Source organism: Peromyscus leucopus, chromosome 1 (assembly GCF_004664715.2).
Source record: "Peromyscus leucopus breed LL Stock chromosome 1, UCI_PerLeu_2.1, whole genome shotgun sequence".
Taxonomy (NCBI): domain Eukaryota; kingdom Metazoa; phylum Chordata; class Mammalia; order Rodentia; family Cricetidae; genus Peromyscus; species Peromyscus leucopus.
The window spans coordinates 104,290,890-104,304,860 of record NC_051063.1 but is presented as its reverse complement, the minus strand read 5'-3'; the positions used below and the strand labels follow the sequence as shown (position 1 = coordinate 104,304,860).

General features: G+C 42.0%; 1 protein-coding gene across 3 annotated transcripts in view; it reads left to right on the top strand.

Annotated features, from left to right (window-relative positions):
• The first annotated feature begins 333 nt into the window (after positions 1–333).
• The window catches only part of Fam168a (family with sequence similarity 168 member A), a 132,344-nt gene continuing 118,706 nt past the window's right edge, over positions 334–13,971 (top strand). For all 3 annotated transcript variants that reach the window (XM_037197110.1, XM_028877541.2, XM_028877540.2), the window contains exon 1: positions 334–399. The gene's annotated coding sequence lies outside the window, so the exon portion shown is untranslated. The remainder of the gene's footprint in view (positions 400–13,971) is intronic.

Below are 13,971 nucleotides of genomic sequence, written 5' to 3'. Positions count from 1 at the left end.
GGCCGCGGCAGAGCATGCCGGGAGTTGTAGTCCAGGGGCTCTGAGGCTGTGGGACGTGTCGGGACGGCGCGCGGGCTCCTCCTCCCCCGCCCTTCTCAGAGGTCCCCCGCCCCCTCCCTCCGCCTCCTCCTCTCTTGCCTGCAGCCGAGCGTCCCCTTCCCCCACTGTCGGGTTTCTCCGCGGCTACTGCAGAGGATCCAGAGCCGAGTAGCTGAGGAGAAGGAGGAGGAGGAGGCTCCCGTCCCCGCGCGCCATCCACCACCCTACTGGACACGGACGAGGGGACGAGAGCGTCGCCGCTGTAGCCTCCGGAGAAGACAAGGGCACCGTCGCCTCAGCTGCCGCCGCCGCCGCCGCCGCCGCCGCGCCGCCGCGGTTCTCGCTTGCAGCAGCTCTCCGGTGAGGAGACCCCCCGCCCCCCGGCCCGCTCCTGTGGGGCTTGGGCTGGTGGCGCCGGCGAGAAGGAGGGTGGGGGCCGTGGGGCCCCCGCGCCGGCCGCGGGGGAGGGGACCGAGGTGGACCGCGATGGAACGGCGGGCTGGTGGGGGGAGACTTGTCCGAGCGCGGGCTGGGGGTTGGGTGAGGGTGGGACACCAGCAGGTCAAGGGAGGGTAGCGGGGGCGTGGGGGGGGGCGACTTTACATGGAGGGATAACCAGACCTGGGACAGGAGCATGGCGTGTGTGGGGTATCGAGGTGGGATTGGGGATTGTCTTGGGGCGAGGTGGAAGGTGAGACTGGAGTGGGATGTCTTTTAATGGGGGAGGGGACTGGATGAAGGTGATGATTTGGGGTTGGCCTGAAGCAGTTGACAGCTTGAGATCGGAGCTGGGGTGGGGGCTAAGGAGATCTTTTAAATGCGGAGTGGGATCTAAACGTTGGATGGGACTCCGGGGAGTGCTCATTCTGGAAGGTGGGATTTGGGGTGGACCTGGGGAAGGCTGATGGAGCTGGTAGGAGCTGGGGGTGACGGGTTTGGCAGGGGTTGAGACCTAAGCTTGAAGTGGGCTGTTGTCTTCTGGGGATGGTGGAATTTGTGAATACTTAAGGAAATAGCTTGGGTTTGGAGAGGACAGAAGAGGTAGAATTTGGGGTTTCCTTGGGGTCGGCTGCTGGAGGTTGGAATATGGGCTGGGAGGGATGAGACTCCCAACTACAGGGGATGGATGGTAAGCTGACAGGAGGGAGTATTGTAAGTTGGGCCCCAAATCGGAGGGCAGGGATTGAAATTGGGCATGAGAGCACAGTGGAAGAGCATTTAGGGTGAGTTTACAGTCACTGGAGGGAGCAAGGTGGCTCCCCTGGGCCGAAGTTGGAGGCAGAGGGTATGTAAGCCTACCTACTCAGCTGGCCTCGCTGAGAGAATACTGGCAGGTGGTAGCAAGGTTAGGGGATGGTGTCTTAAAGAAAATGTCTCTCTGCCCGTTTTGCAGAAGTAATGTCTGTGATGAGCTGGTTACCTGTGGTGTGGTGGCAGAGGGGGAATTTAAGACATGAAAGACCCAGCGTTTTGGGTACGGTTGTTGGGACAGAGGATGGAGAGAGCCAGGGAACAGTACTGGGAAGAAGTGGGTTGGCTCATTTAGGAAAGGATGTCCTCCAGGGCTCACTAGAGGTTTAGGGGTTAGAACACTTCCATCCATGGTTGCTTTGGTGAGAGACAATAATAATAAGGTCATTAGAAGGGTCTTCCACAGGAGACAGAGCAGGTACATTAAAGATTCTCCTAGGGGATATCCTAGCTGTCAATTTGACCTTTTTGTTTGGTTTATGTTGGTATTGTCTGGAAATAACAGCCCAAGGGTAAAGTTTTGAGAGAACCTTCATTTAAGGTAGAATTAACAGAGAAGGGGGTGTCTTGCAGTTCCTCTGTCATAAAGAGAAACTTGGGGGATGGGGGGACCAACTCTCAATGGAAAGGTGGGAGAAGGTGAAACTGTCTCTGCCTTCTCCTTTCCCCCCTCCCCCTGGTACACTGAAAACTAGTTCTGGAATTTGTAATTTAAATGGACTTTGATGAACTTGAGGTTGGTAGGGTACATTCTTGCTTGAGAACTGATTAATGATATTGAAAAATAGGAAGACTGAATTTATTTTCTAGGCAGGCAAGGTGTGTGTATGCAGAAAGAGGTTAGCAAGCCCCACCTCCTCCCAATAAAACTGATTGCTTGAAGACTCCATTTATTGGTGTCCTGGTTTGCAAGGCAGTTAGGCCCATCATTGTATTGCAGACTGATAATCCTGAGATGAGTCTTGGCATTACCCTTTATGTAAACAGAGAAGACAGGAAATATGGAAATGTAATAAATATTCATTGGCAAGATGGTTTGGTACTGATGGAGTTGTTCATTCTTTTGACATTACTTGTTAAGATTTAAAATAATTGGGCTGTTTGTATAGATTGAAGTTTTTTCTAAAGGAATTCGAGCGATCAGAATTTTGTTAGGTGTAGATAAATGAAGTATATACAACCATATATTACTTTTAAGGGGACGATGTTGATGTAGGCACGTTGCATTAACTACAAACACAACTCCATATATTTCATCAGAAATTTGATTTCAAGCTTACAGATGACTTTATTCTTGTGGTAGAATGCTTGATGGAAGGTGGAGGGGAGTGTAAAGAGAGGGAACAGCTTTAGGGAAGCAGTTTTCTGGGTTTAATTGCATTAACAATGACATGTTAATCTTGAAGTGGCTGTTGATTAGAGCTCAGTGTGAGGGAAAAGGAGGAGAAATGGAAAAAAGGTAAAATTGATACCAGTGGGAATTAAAAAATTTTTTTTGTTAAAGCTTTAGTGTTCAGCTACAAAACAAACAATTTTCCTTGGGTTTCATAATTGAACACATAAAAATGCCCATATAGAGTCTTAATTTTTTTTTTCTTCCCCCAAAATGGGTGGAATGATATAGGGGTAGACATCCTTGGAATTGGAAGTGTAGGGTTTGTTTGTTTGTTTGTTTTTTGGATGCTTTCTGTATTCTCATTAAAAAAAAAAATCAAGCTTAAGCAGTTGCCTGTAATTCAGTGAGAATGTAATCTAACCAATGAGGGCATTTCTTCTTAAAATTTTACTCTGGGGTCCAGACATTGCTTTTGTGAATTTGCTGATGGGCTGTTCATGTTAAAGCCCCAGTTTTTGGAAGCTCAAAAATGGGAGGAGAACTGTCTTGGTGGGTTTGTTTTTCCTGTAGTCATGGTTACCTGTGCAGTAGTGAAGCAGGCAGGGTGAAAAGTGGAGAACTGGTGGAGGGATTGGTAGACAGAAGCCTGGGGGAAATGAAGAGCCGTGACACATGCCTTTAATCCCAGCACTCAGGAGGCAGAGCCAGGCGGATCTCTGTGAGTTTGAGACAAGCCTGGGCTATCAAGTGAGTTCCAGGAAAGGTGCAAAGCTGCACAGAGAAGCCCTGTCTCGAATAAACAAAAACAACAACAACAACAACAAAAAAAAAAAAAAAAACAAATCCCAATTCTGATTCCAGTATTTGAAAGGGGAATGATTTCAGTAAAGTCATAAACCCCCTTTTTCTACTTAGGGGTAATTATTGCACAACATTGTGAATACATTGAAGATCTTGAGTTGTATGTTTAACTGTGGTTAAAATGGCAAAACAAGACATTCATACTTTATGAAGGTTGTCCAAGGAGACAGATGAGTTCATGTCTTAAATACCTTGTGTGTATATAAAATGTATGTTCACTCTTTATTTAATGCCTGCTCAGTGCTAGGGGAGATGGAGAAGAACTAAAAGCAGTTGTCAGGGAGCTCTAGTGTCATGGGAAGGACAGGCTGTTTTCAGGTTAGAGGTGAGGCAAGTGAATGTGTTGGCTAATGTGTAGATTCTGAAGCTCACTACTAGATATGTGACCTTGGGCACAATTCGATTATCTCTAAAGTGAGGATAATAAAATTAACCTCATTTGTTTGGTGGGTTAAACAGAATACGTTAAGAAAGCATTTAACACAATGTGTTATGTAGTGCATATTAAAACAATATTAGTTTTCATTATCATAGAGAGATGGGCAGAAGCTGGAATGGTGAATGGTTATGTTACCCTGCCACTGAATTCTTAGTATTATGGCATTCTTTTGTTTATAAAGTTACTGCTGTATTATTTTGAAACCACAATTAATCTACAGTTTGTATGTTTATAGTTTAGTTACTTTAAGCAGTTCATTAAATGTCAAAAAAAAACGTTAGCTGTTCGCTTCATAATCTAGCAAATAACAACTGCACTGTTAAGAGTAATAAAATGCTTTTTTAAAGGGATACAGTCAATAAGTAGCAGAGTGTGTGTTATTGCCTAGAATTCTGACTCCCCAACCCTGGCCATGTCTTTTTAAATTATGAAATGACTCATATATATAAAAGTGTATTTAACACAAATCCACAATTTAAAGAATAACCAGTCGAGTCAGGCATGGTGGTGCATACCTTTAATCCCAGCACTCTGGGAGGTGGCAGCAGGTAGATCTCTGAGTCTGGGGCCAGCCTGGTTTACAAAGTGAGTTCCAGGACAGCCAGGGCTACACAGAGAAACCCTGTCACAAACCAAACCAAACCAACCCAAGTTGAAGACCTGTGTACTCACTACCTCACTTTATAAAAAGGAGATTTCTAGTGCTTTTGTTACTTAAAGATGGTGTCCTGCTATGTAGCCCAAAAACAATTCTCCTGCCTCAGCCTCCTGAATTCAAGTTACAGGATCAGAGAGGTCTTTGTCTTTGTCACCCTTGCTTCCTGCCTCCACCCCAGATCAAATCTAGGACCTTGAACATGCTAGGCAAAGCTCTCTACCACTGAACTGCATCCCCAGTCAGGGCTTAGTGTTTTAAAGCCTCTTGGGAGGCTGCTCTCCTGCCTGATTAAATCTGTCTTCTTCCTTCTCCCTTAGAAGTAATAACTTTCCTGAATTTTATGTGAACCAACCTTTCCTTTTTTTCCTTTTCTGCCTTACCTTTATTTTTAACTATGAAAAGCTTTATATTTTCTATTGTTAAAATAATACATGTACTTGAAATAAATAGGAAATTACAACAAAGTAAAAAGGCTAAATTAGTGTGCATCCTTACCATTTAATGCCCTATTCCTTCTCTTCCTTCAGATCAGAGCTTCCCACAGGTTATGTACTCAAACACTGAGCCCAGTGCCCAAAAAACTTTCTATTGTGCACGTATACAGACATTAAAGAATATGGGTAGTCTAGGTAGCTAGAGGAAGCAAATTTGTCTGTATGGATGATCAAATTACCCAATCATAGTTGGAAATAGAATGACAAGGTAGTAGTGGTGGAAGTCGTGGATGTGAGCTCTGAAAGAGCACTGTTTTGGAGTCTTCTATTGGCAGGAATTTAGATGTCCTAGGTTCTAATTCTTTGCTATATTAATTTGAAGCTTCTTGTCATGTTTTAGCAAACTGTTTTTTTTTTTTTTTTTTTTTTTTTTATGAGACAGTGTCTCCATTTTAAGTGACATGAACTTGCTGTGTAGTTCTGGCTAGTCTCAAACTTGAGGTCCTCCTGCCTTGGTTGATGTTAGGCAAGTACCACATGCCTGGCTTACTCTACTCTTCTAGTTATGTTTTTATACTTATGCAGATAGGCAGCCTACCTGGTACCTCAGCCCTTACCTGATTGGGTGGGACCATTTCCTATCTGAAAACAGAGTACCACAAATAGGAAATCCTCAGCTGCATATACCAGAAGCTTAGCAACCTGAATGAGGAAATGTTTGTCCAAGAAATTTGTAATCTATATTTATTGATGATCTGTTAGAACTTCACTTTACTTATTTATCAACTTAGGCTCAAGTGATAGAATAACTGAAAATATTTTTAAATTGTAAATGATTATATAAAATGTATCTTCCAAACTGAAATCAGGTACTTACATGTGATAAAAAAGCATGTTAGACTTATTGTCTATCTTAAATGTTCTTCCAGTAGAATGGGGGCATACATGAAGATTATTCCCTAGTTTCTCCCTTGAAATTTAAAGGTTGTTAGTTATAGTGGATTAGAAAAAGGACTAGAGAATTTCTTCCAAGAGAACTTTTGGGGACCCAGTGCCACAGTAAGTGTGCTTGAGAGCTAAAAATGAAAAAAATTAAGGATTTATTATAATACATAAATAAGTGGGAAACATATGTTGTTTTTGCCACTATCCAGACAAATTAGCTACTTCCCTTTTTGTTTTCTGTAACAATTACAGAGAGTAATAGAGTGAGGACTATTTGTACACATTGAGGAGGGTATTAATACTCTTTGGGTTGATACATGAATTAAATAAGGACAAAGTACCTGGAATGTGGATATACATCATTGACATTTAATATAGTAGCCACTACTGTTACTGATATTTTTATTTTACTTGTGAATTGTTTCTCAAGACTGCTCTTTTATTACTCAGTATTTTCTACCTCTTAACTGTTGGGATTGTAAACATGTACACACCATATCCAGATAAAAACTTTCTTTTTTTTTTTTGATGCTGATGATTGAACCCAGGGTGTTTCATGTAAGGCAAGCCCTCTGATGAACTTTATATCCAGACAAAGCTTTCACTGTTCCTTTTTTTTTTTTTTTTAATTTAATTTAATTTTTTGCCCTTCTTGGTTTTCTGTTCAGCAGGGGAAACATTTTTTAAAACATAATTCTTTATTGATTCTTGGGGAATTTTACATCACGCACCTCCATCTGGTTCACTTCCTAGTCCCTCCATATCCACCCCTCACCCTTACATTATGCCACCGCAAATTTATTAAAAACAAAACAAATAAACAAACAAGCAAATAAAAACTACCTCACTCCTCTTTCTTTCCAACACCTCTTTATTCATCCTAGTGGCATTGTTAGCTTCAGTGTGTCACGAGGTATACCCCTCTGTCCAATCAGCCCCATCCGCAAAATGTTCACTGCAGTGAGTCATTGGTCTGGTTCCAGGTCTCTGGCACACACACACACACAGACACACACACAGACACACACACACACACACACACACACACACACACACATACACACACCATCAGCACTGGACCCTCACTGAAACTCCTCTCAGACATCCTGCTGTTGTCATGGAGATCCTGCGGTTATTGTTACACAGGACCAATCCCTCCGTGTACTCCAGCAGGTCATAGATGGGGTAGATGTTAGGGTGGACCAACCCAAGGCCCAGGATGTGTGTCTGGATGGTAGCTGAGCTGGTAGGTTCTAGGCCACAGGGACTGCCCTCTGGGGAAGGGACAGAGACAACAGAGACAGCTCTCCTAGGCCCATGCCATCAGGGCCAGCTCTCCCGTGTTCTATGAGGGCTGGGGCTGTCACTCCCAAGGAGGGGCAGGGCCAGCTATAAGGGGAACTTTTTTTTTTTCTCTTGATACAGGGTTTCACTATGTAACTCTGGCTGTCCTGGAACTCAGTATATAGACCAGGCTGACTTTGAACTCACAGAGATCTGCCTGCCTCTGCTTCTTGAGTGCTGGGATTAAAATTATGGTCACCATACTGGTGAGAATTTTTTTTTTTTTAATAAACTTATTTAGTTAAATGTGTGTGTTCGCATGTGTAGGTGTTGAGTGTGTTTATGTCATGGTGTATTTGTGGCAGTCAGTACAACTTGAGGGAATCTTTCTCTTCTTCCACTTTTTGGGTCTTAAGGATAGAACTCAGGTCATCAGGCCTGATAGGAGCTAGCTAGGAACTTACCACATAGAGCAAGCTGGCCTCAGAGTTGCAGTGTTCCTTCTGCCTCAGCCTCCAAAGTTCTGCTTTTACAGGTGTGTGCCATCATGTCTCTCAGGAAAAAACCTTTTGGAAATGTAAAAATAGCTGACAGTTATGACAAAGTGTTATTTTTGCTTTTTAATGTGTTGATATCTCTCTTTGTATTTATTTATTTTTTTAATCTGCGGTCTATGAGTGTTTATGTTTTTTTAGGGTTGGCTTCCTGGCTCACTAGACTTCTTTGATACTGTGAGTAGTCTTGTCCGTGTGCTATTGACTGTCAGATCTCTTTCTCCAGCTCAGATTCCTTTCCTGAGCTTACACGTACCACTGGCTACTCTCTCTTCCACCTCCATTATAGCCATTCTAATGTCCTGATACTGTATCTCCTGATACTGGACAACTCATATTGCTGTCTACCTCTGACCTCTATCTCTGTACACTTTGTACTCACAGTTAAAATGGTCTCTTCTCTGTTTTGTCCTAACTTAAAGGAATTACCATACCATCCATATGGTTACTCAAGACACAGATCTATGGGGTATGTTCTTGTTACTTTCTCATTTAAATCTCTCCCTTGGCTCCTCACAAAACATATATGGGCATCTATGATCTGTGCCTATGTGCAGTATAGTGTACACTCCTGTGTTATCTCTCATCACTCATAGTACTGACTACCAAGCACGGTGTAGTTGCTGAGCTATATTGATGTTTCATAACTTTGCTTATGATATTTCTCCTTTTGTTCGTCCTTTTGGATTAAATGATATTCCTTAAGAAATCTTTGAGAAAAAAAAAAAAGAAATCTTTGAGAACAGCTAAGGTTGTCATAACAACAAAGTGTCCCTATTTTGTATCCAGAGAACATCTAGTGCATGTCTCTGTTACAGTGCTTGACTGACTTCAGGAAAATTTAAGTCTTTAATTAATATTTATTTATTAATGCTTTATTTTGAGGCAGGTCTCTATTATGTAGCTCTGGGTGTCCTATAACTCACTATATAGAACAGGATGGTCTATAACTCATAGAGATCCTCCTGCCTCTGCCTCCTAGGTGCTGGGATTAGAGGCATGCCTCACCTCATCTGGCCTTTTTATAATTTTTTTAAAATTAGTATAGTTTATATAAGTGTGTGTGTGTGTGTGTGTGTGTGTGTGTGTGTGTGTGTGTTTGTGTTTGTTTATGCCTGCAGAGGTCAGAAAGGAGGTGTTGGATCATCTGGTACTGGTATTTTGGATAGTTGTGAACCACCATGTGGGTGCTAAGAACTGAACCTGAGTCTCATCTATAAGAGCAACAAATGCTCTTAACCATTGAGTGGTCTTTCTAGCCCTCAATTTAATTCTTTTTGTCTTTACTTTCACTTAGTTGTAACTTTTGTGAGGGTAGTGACCTCTTGCCCTTGAAATGTATGAAGTGGTTGGTTGAACTCAATGAGGACAGTTGGTAAAGCAGTAATAAGATGCCTATTGAGGAGTAAGATCAAGTGGTGTTTTAATTAGGGAGAATGGAATTTAGAGCTAGGTGGTGGTGGTGATGGTGATGGTGACTCACACCTTTAATCTTAACACTGGGGAGGCAGAGGCAGGTGAGTTTGAGGCCAGCTTAGTCTATAGAGTAAGTACCAGGATAGCCAGGGCTACACAGTGAAACCCTGTCTCAAACAAAACAAAACAAAAAATTTAGAATTTAATTGGATTAGTAAGTTGTCTGGGTTCTTTCAAAATGTCTGTTTTGTGAGGGTTTTTTTTTTTGTTGTTGTTGTTTTGTTTTTTGAGACAGTTTCATTGAACTTGAAGCTCATGCTATCCTCCCCCAACCCACTCATTGGCTTAGCTAACAGGCTTCTGGGACTGCCTGTCTCCCCAAAGTCCTGCAGTCCTAGGAGTGTGTGGCCGTGCCGGCTTTTATGTGGGTGCATGGCATTTGAACCTAGGTCCTCTTGCTTCCACTTCGATTGTTTTGACCCACTGAGCTTTCTCCCAAACCTTATGCTTTGTTTTTTTTTTCTTAGATATAAACAGTTTTAAGGAAACCTGGGCTGATATTTTTTTTCATAGTAAATGTTAGTCTTTGGCCAATTTGAGATTAGGATCTGAATTTAAATATACATTTTGATCACTTACTTCGAACTTAACAATTTCTGCTGATGTTCATATTTCTTTTCTAACATTGTTTTGTAATTTTGTGTACATTTTAGTTTTCTAACGTGTCTTCATGCCTTAAGTTGATATTAAAAATCCCTATCTGAGGCTGGGTGGTGTGGTGCACGCTTTTAATCGCAGTACTCTGGTGGCAGAGGCAGGCGATCTCTGAATTTGAGGCCAGCCTGGACTACAGAGTGAGATCCAGGACAGGCACCAAAACTACACAGAGAAATAAAATATGTAAGTGTGCTGCTTATACTTCTGCAAAAACTATTAAATTATCACTGGATTTGTAGTACTTACATTGCTTATGTGGCACTATTTCACTTTAAGGATAAAGGGATCAAAACTCAAGAGTAGCTTTTCTTAGGCTTTAGGATAAGTAGGGGCTAAAGGTAGACAAAACAGTCTGTTGAGTATCTGTTGTGGGCAATATGGTAGATGTTTTCTGTCTTCCATATATAGTTTAATCCTCACATTTCTACTGTATAAAGAATTGTGCTGATGTGTTAAAGACTCAAACAGTTTAGGCTATAGGAATTAGGTAGTTTATATTTGTAAGAAAAAAGCTAGTATTGAAAACTTTGTCTTCAATGGGCATGGTATGCATGTATGCATTTAATCCCATCATTCAGGAGGCAGAGGCAGGCAGATCTCTCTGAGTTCCAGGCCAATGAGAGCTACGGAGTAAAACCCTGTCTCAAATAAAACAAAACAACTTGGTCTGCATTGTTCTAAAGCCTTTGGGTGGCATCTGAGAAATCCTTGTCTAGCATGTGTGAAGCCTTGTGTGTGTGATCTCCAATACTGCTGAAAAACAAAACAACCCTAATGAATCCTTTGTTTTTGTTTTTTTTTTCTTCTTTCTTGTTTTTGTTTTTTGAGGCAGGGTCCCTCTGTGTAGACCTGTTTTGGAACTCTCTTTTTAGACCAAACTGGCTTTGATCTGTCTGCCTCTGCCTCTTGAGTGCTGGTATTAAAGATGTGTGCCACCACTGACCGACCGGCTTAATCCTCTGTTCTTTTAAAGCATCCTGGTTTTAAACTGTTATATCAGTAGTCTGAACCTACTTAGATAATGTCTTGGTTTTTCATCAGAATTATCCAAGAAAGTGTTAAAATAAATTCACTCTATCACACTCTGGACCAGTGTTTATGACTTCTTGTAGGTAGACAGTGTGCATAGGTAGGTATTGGTATCTTAGTCTGTCTTGTTGCTGTAACAATCCTTTAGGGTCATTTACAAATAATAGAAATTTCTCAAATTCTCTCTGTCTCTCTGTCTCTCTGTCTCTCTCTCTCTCTCTCTCTCTTTCTTTCTCTCGTATATGTTTGGTTTTTTGAGACAGGGTTTCTCTGTGTAACAGCTCTGGCTGTCCCAGAACTCTCTTTGTAGACCAGGCTGGCCTTGAACTCACAGAGGTCTGCCTGCCTCTGCTTCCCAGGTGCTGGGATTAAAGATGCGCAGCACCACCACCGCTCAGCTATTTCTCAGAATTCTTGAGACTAGGGAGTCTAAGATCATGATGCCAGCATATTTGGCATCTGAAAAGGACTCTTTGTTTTCAAGAAGATTCTTTGTTGTTGTGTCCTCTAGAAGGAACCAGAGCTGGGTCTTCCTTCGGTTGAAGGATCTAAAGAATTGGGTGTAGAAGGCTTTCTTTTTGTTTTGGTTTTTGAGACAGGGTTTCTCTGTGTAGTTTTGGTTCCTGTCCTGGATCTAGCTCTGTAGACCAGGCTGGCCTCGAACTCACAGAGATCCACCTGCCTCTGCCTCCCAAGTGCTGGGATTAAAGGTGTGTGCCACCACCATCAGGCTACAACTATAGTTTCTTTCTTTCTTTTTACTTTTTCTTTTATTTGGTTTTTCTTTCTTTCTATTTTTTTCCTGAGACAGGGTTTCTCTGTGTAGCTTTGCTCCTTTCCTGGAACTCACTCTGTAGCCCAGGCTGGCCTCGAACTCACAGAGATCCACCTGCCTCTGCCTCTGGAGTGCTAGGACTAAAGGTGTGTACCACCACCATCTAGTTTAGGTTAGTTTTTTTTTTTTATGAGGGTTTACTTGGCTTATAGGTGGCTACTTCTGGCTATGTGGTTACATATGTGGGTGGTAATAGTGAGTATGCTTGCTTTCATGAGAAATAGTAAAGTTTTCTGGTATGTTTATCTTTTTTTTTTTTTTTTTTTTTTTTTAAGAGAGGGCTTTATTTTGTTCTAGCCTGCCTGGTTTGGAGCTCACAGAGATCCATCTGCCTCTGTCTCTTGAGTGCTAAGATTAAGGATGATCCACCATGCCCTTCCAGGCTATCTTAAAATTTATTTATTTATTTTTTTTAGGGTGACTGTGTGGTGGTATTGTGTTCCCCAAAATATTGTGTACCTTAATAAACTTATCTGGGGTCAGAGAACAGAAAAGCCACTAGTTAGGCAGTGATAGCACACGCCTTTAATCCTAGCATTCCAGAGGCAGAAATCCATCTGGGATCTCTGAGTTCAAGGCCACATTGGACACAGCCAGGCATGGTGACTCACGCCTTTAATCCCAGGAAGCAAGCCTTTAATCCTAGGGAGTGATGGTAGAAAGCAGAAAGGTATATAAGGCTTGAGGACCAGAAACTAGAGGCATTTGGCTGGTTAAGCATTTGGCTGGTTAAGCATGTGGCTGATTAAGCATTCAGGCTTTTAAGCAGCAGTTCAGCTGAGAGCTATTGGGATGAGGACACAGAAGCTTCCAGTCTGAGGAAACAGGACCAGCTGAGGAATTGGCAAGGTGAGATAGCTGTAGCTTGTTCTGTCTCTCTGATCTACCAGCATTGACCCCGATAACTGGCCTCGGGTTTGATTTTATTAATAAGTACTTTTAAGATTCCTGCTACATGACTGTGTGTGAATTCACTGTAAAGGTCAGGGAATATTTTTTTTTGGGGGGGTTTCTCCTAACATGTGTATCCCCAGAGTCAAACTCAGGTTGCCAGGCTTGACAGCAAGCACCTTTACCTGCCGAGCCATCTTGTAGGTCCCTTTTTTATTTTTTTAAGACATAGTTTCATGTAGCCTAGTTTGGCTTCAAACTTTCTGATCCTCCTGCCTCTGCCTCTCAAGTGCTGGGATTAGAGGCGTGACTCATGGCCCTCTCTCTGGTGACTCTTCTTAATAAGGTGTTAATTTCATCATTAGTGTACGATAAACCTCATTATAAATAATCTAAACCTAACTGTCCCAAAGGCTCCAATTCCAATCTAACTACCATCTTATTGGACTTCAACATCTATTTGAGAGGGGGTTACACAACTCAGTCTGTGGCTCTGAGGGATCTTCTAAAAGGTCAGTGTTTTCTACTGTATAATGTAAAAATCACATTTATTGATATTAACACTGATCTTTTCAGACGAATCCTTTTTCTTTTTCCTTTTCCCTCACCTCTCTCTCTCTCTCTCTCTCTCTCTCTCTCTCTCTCTCTCTCTCTCTCTCTCTCTATCTGTCTGTCTTTTGGTTTTTCGAGACAGGGTTTCTTTAGGTAGTCCTGGCTGGTCTGGAACTTGCTCTGTAGACCAGGTTGGCCTTGAACTCTGAGAGATCTGCCTGCCTCTGCCTTCCCAAATGCTGGGATTAAAGGCATGTGCCAACACTACCAGCAACAAATCTTTTCTAATTTTCTTCAGAAAGTTCCAATTTTATCATGGGCAACAAATACTGACAGTTGTTTTCCTTGAGTGACAGTCTTGTGTTGTTCATTTTTGAAAAAGCGTCTGCCAAACATCCAAGTCTGAGTAATTATGGTTTGTCTGCCAGTTGTTTGTTCAATTGAAAATGGAGTTTTATGAAGAAGAAAAAAAAAAACCAAAAAACCCAAAAAACCCCAGCTAGTTCAGCTTGCAACCCCATTGCATGAATGCTTTAGAGCTTTTGAGTCAGGTCTTTGTTACATAGCAAAAACACTGAATATGTGTGTCTTATCACAAAGGATGAGAAAAGATATGTAGATGAGGATTAAGATTTGAGATTTAGTAAATTAATAATCTTTGTGTCATCAGAAACATTCTTTCAGTGAAACTGAATAGTTTTGTTTGTTTTTGTTTTATTTGTGTGCATTT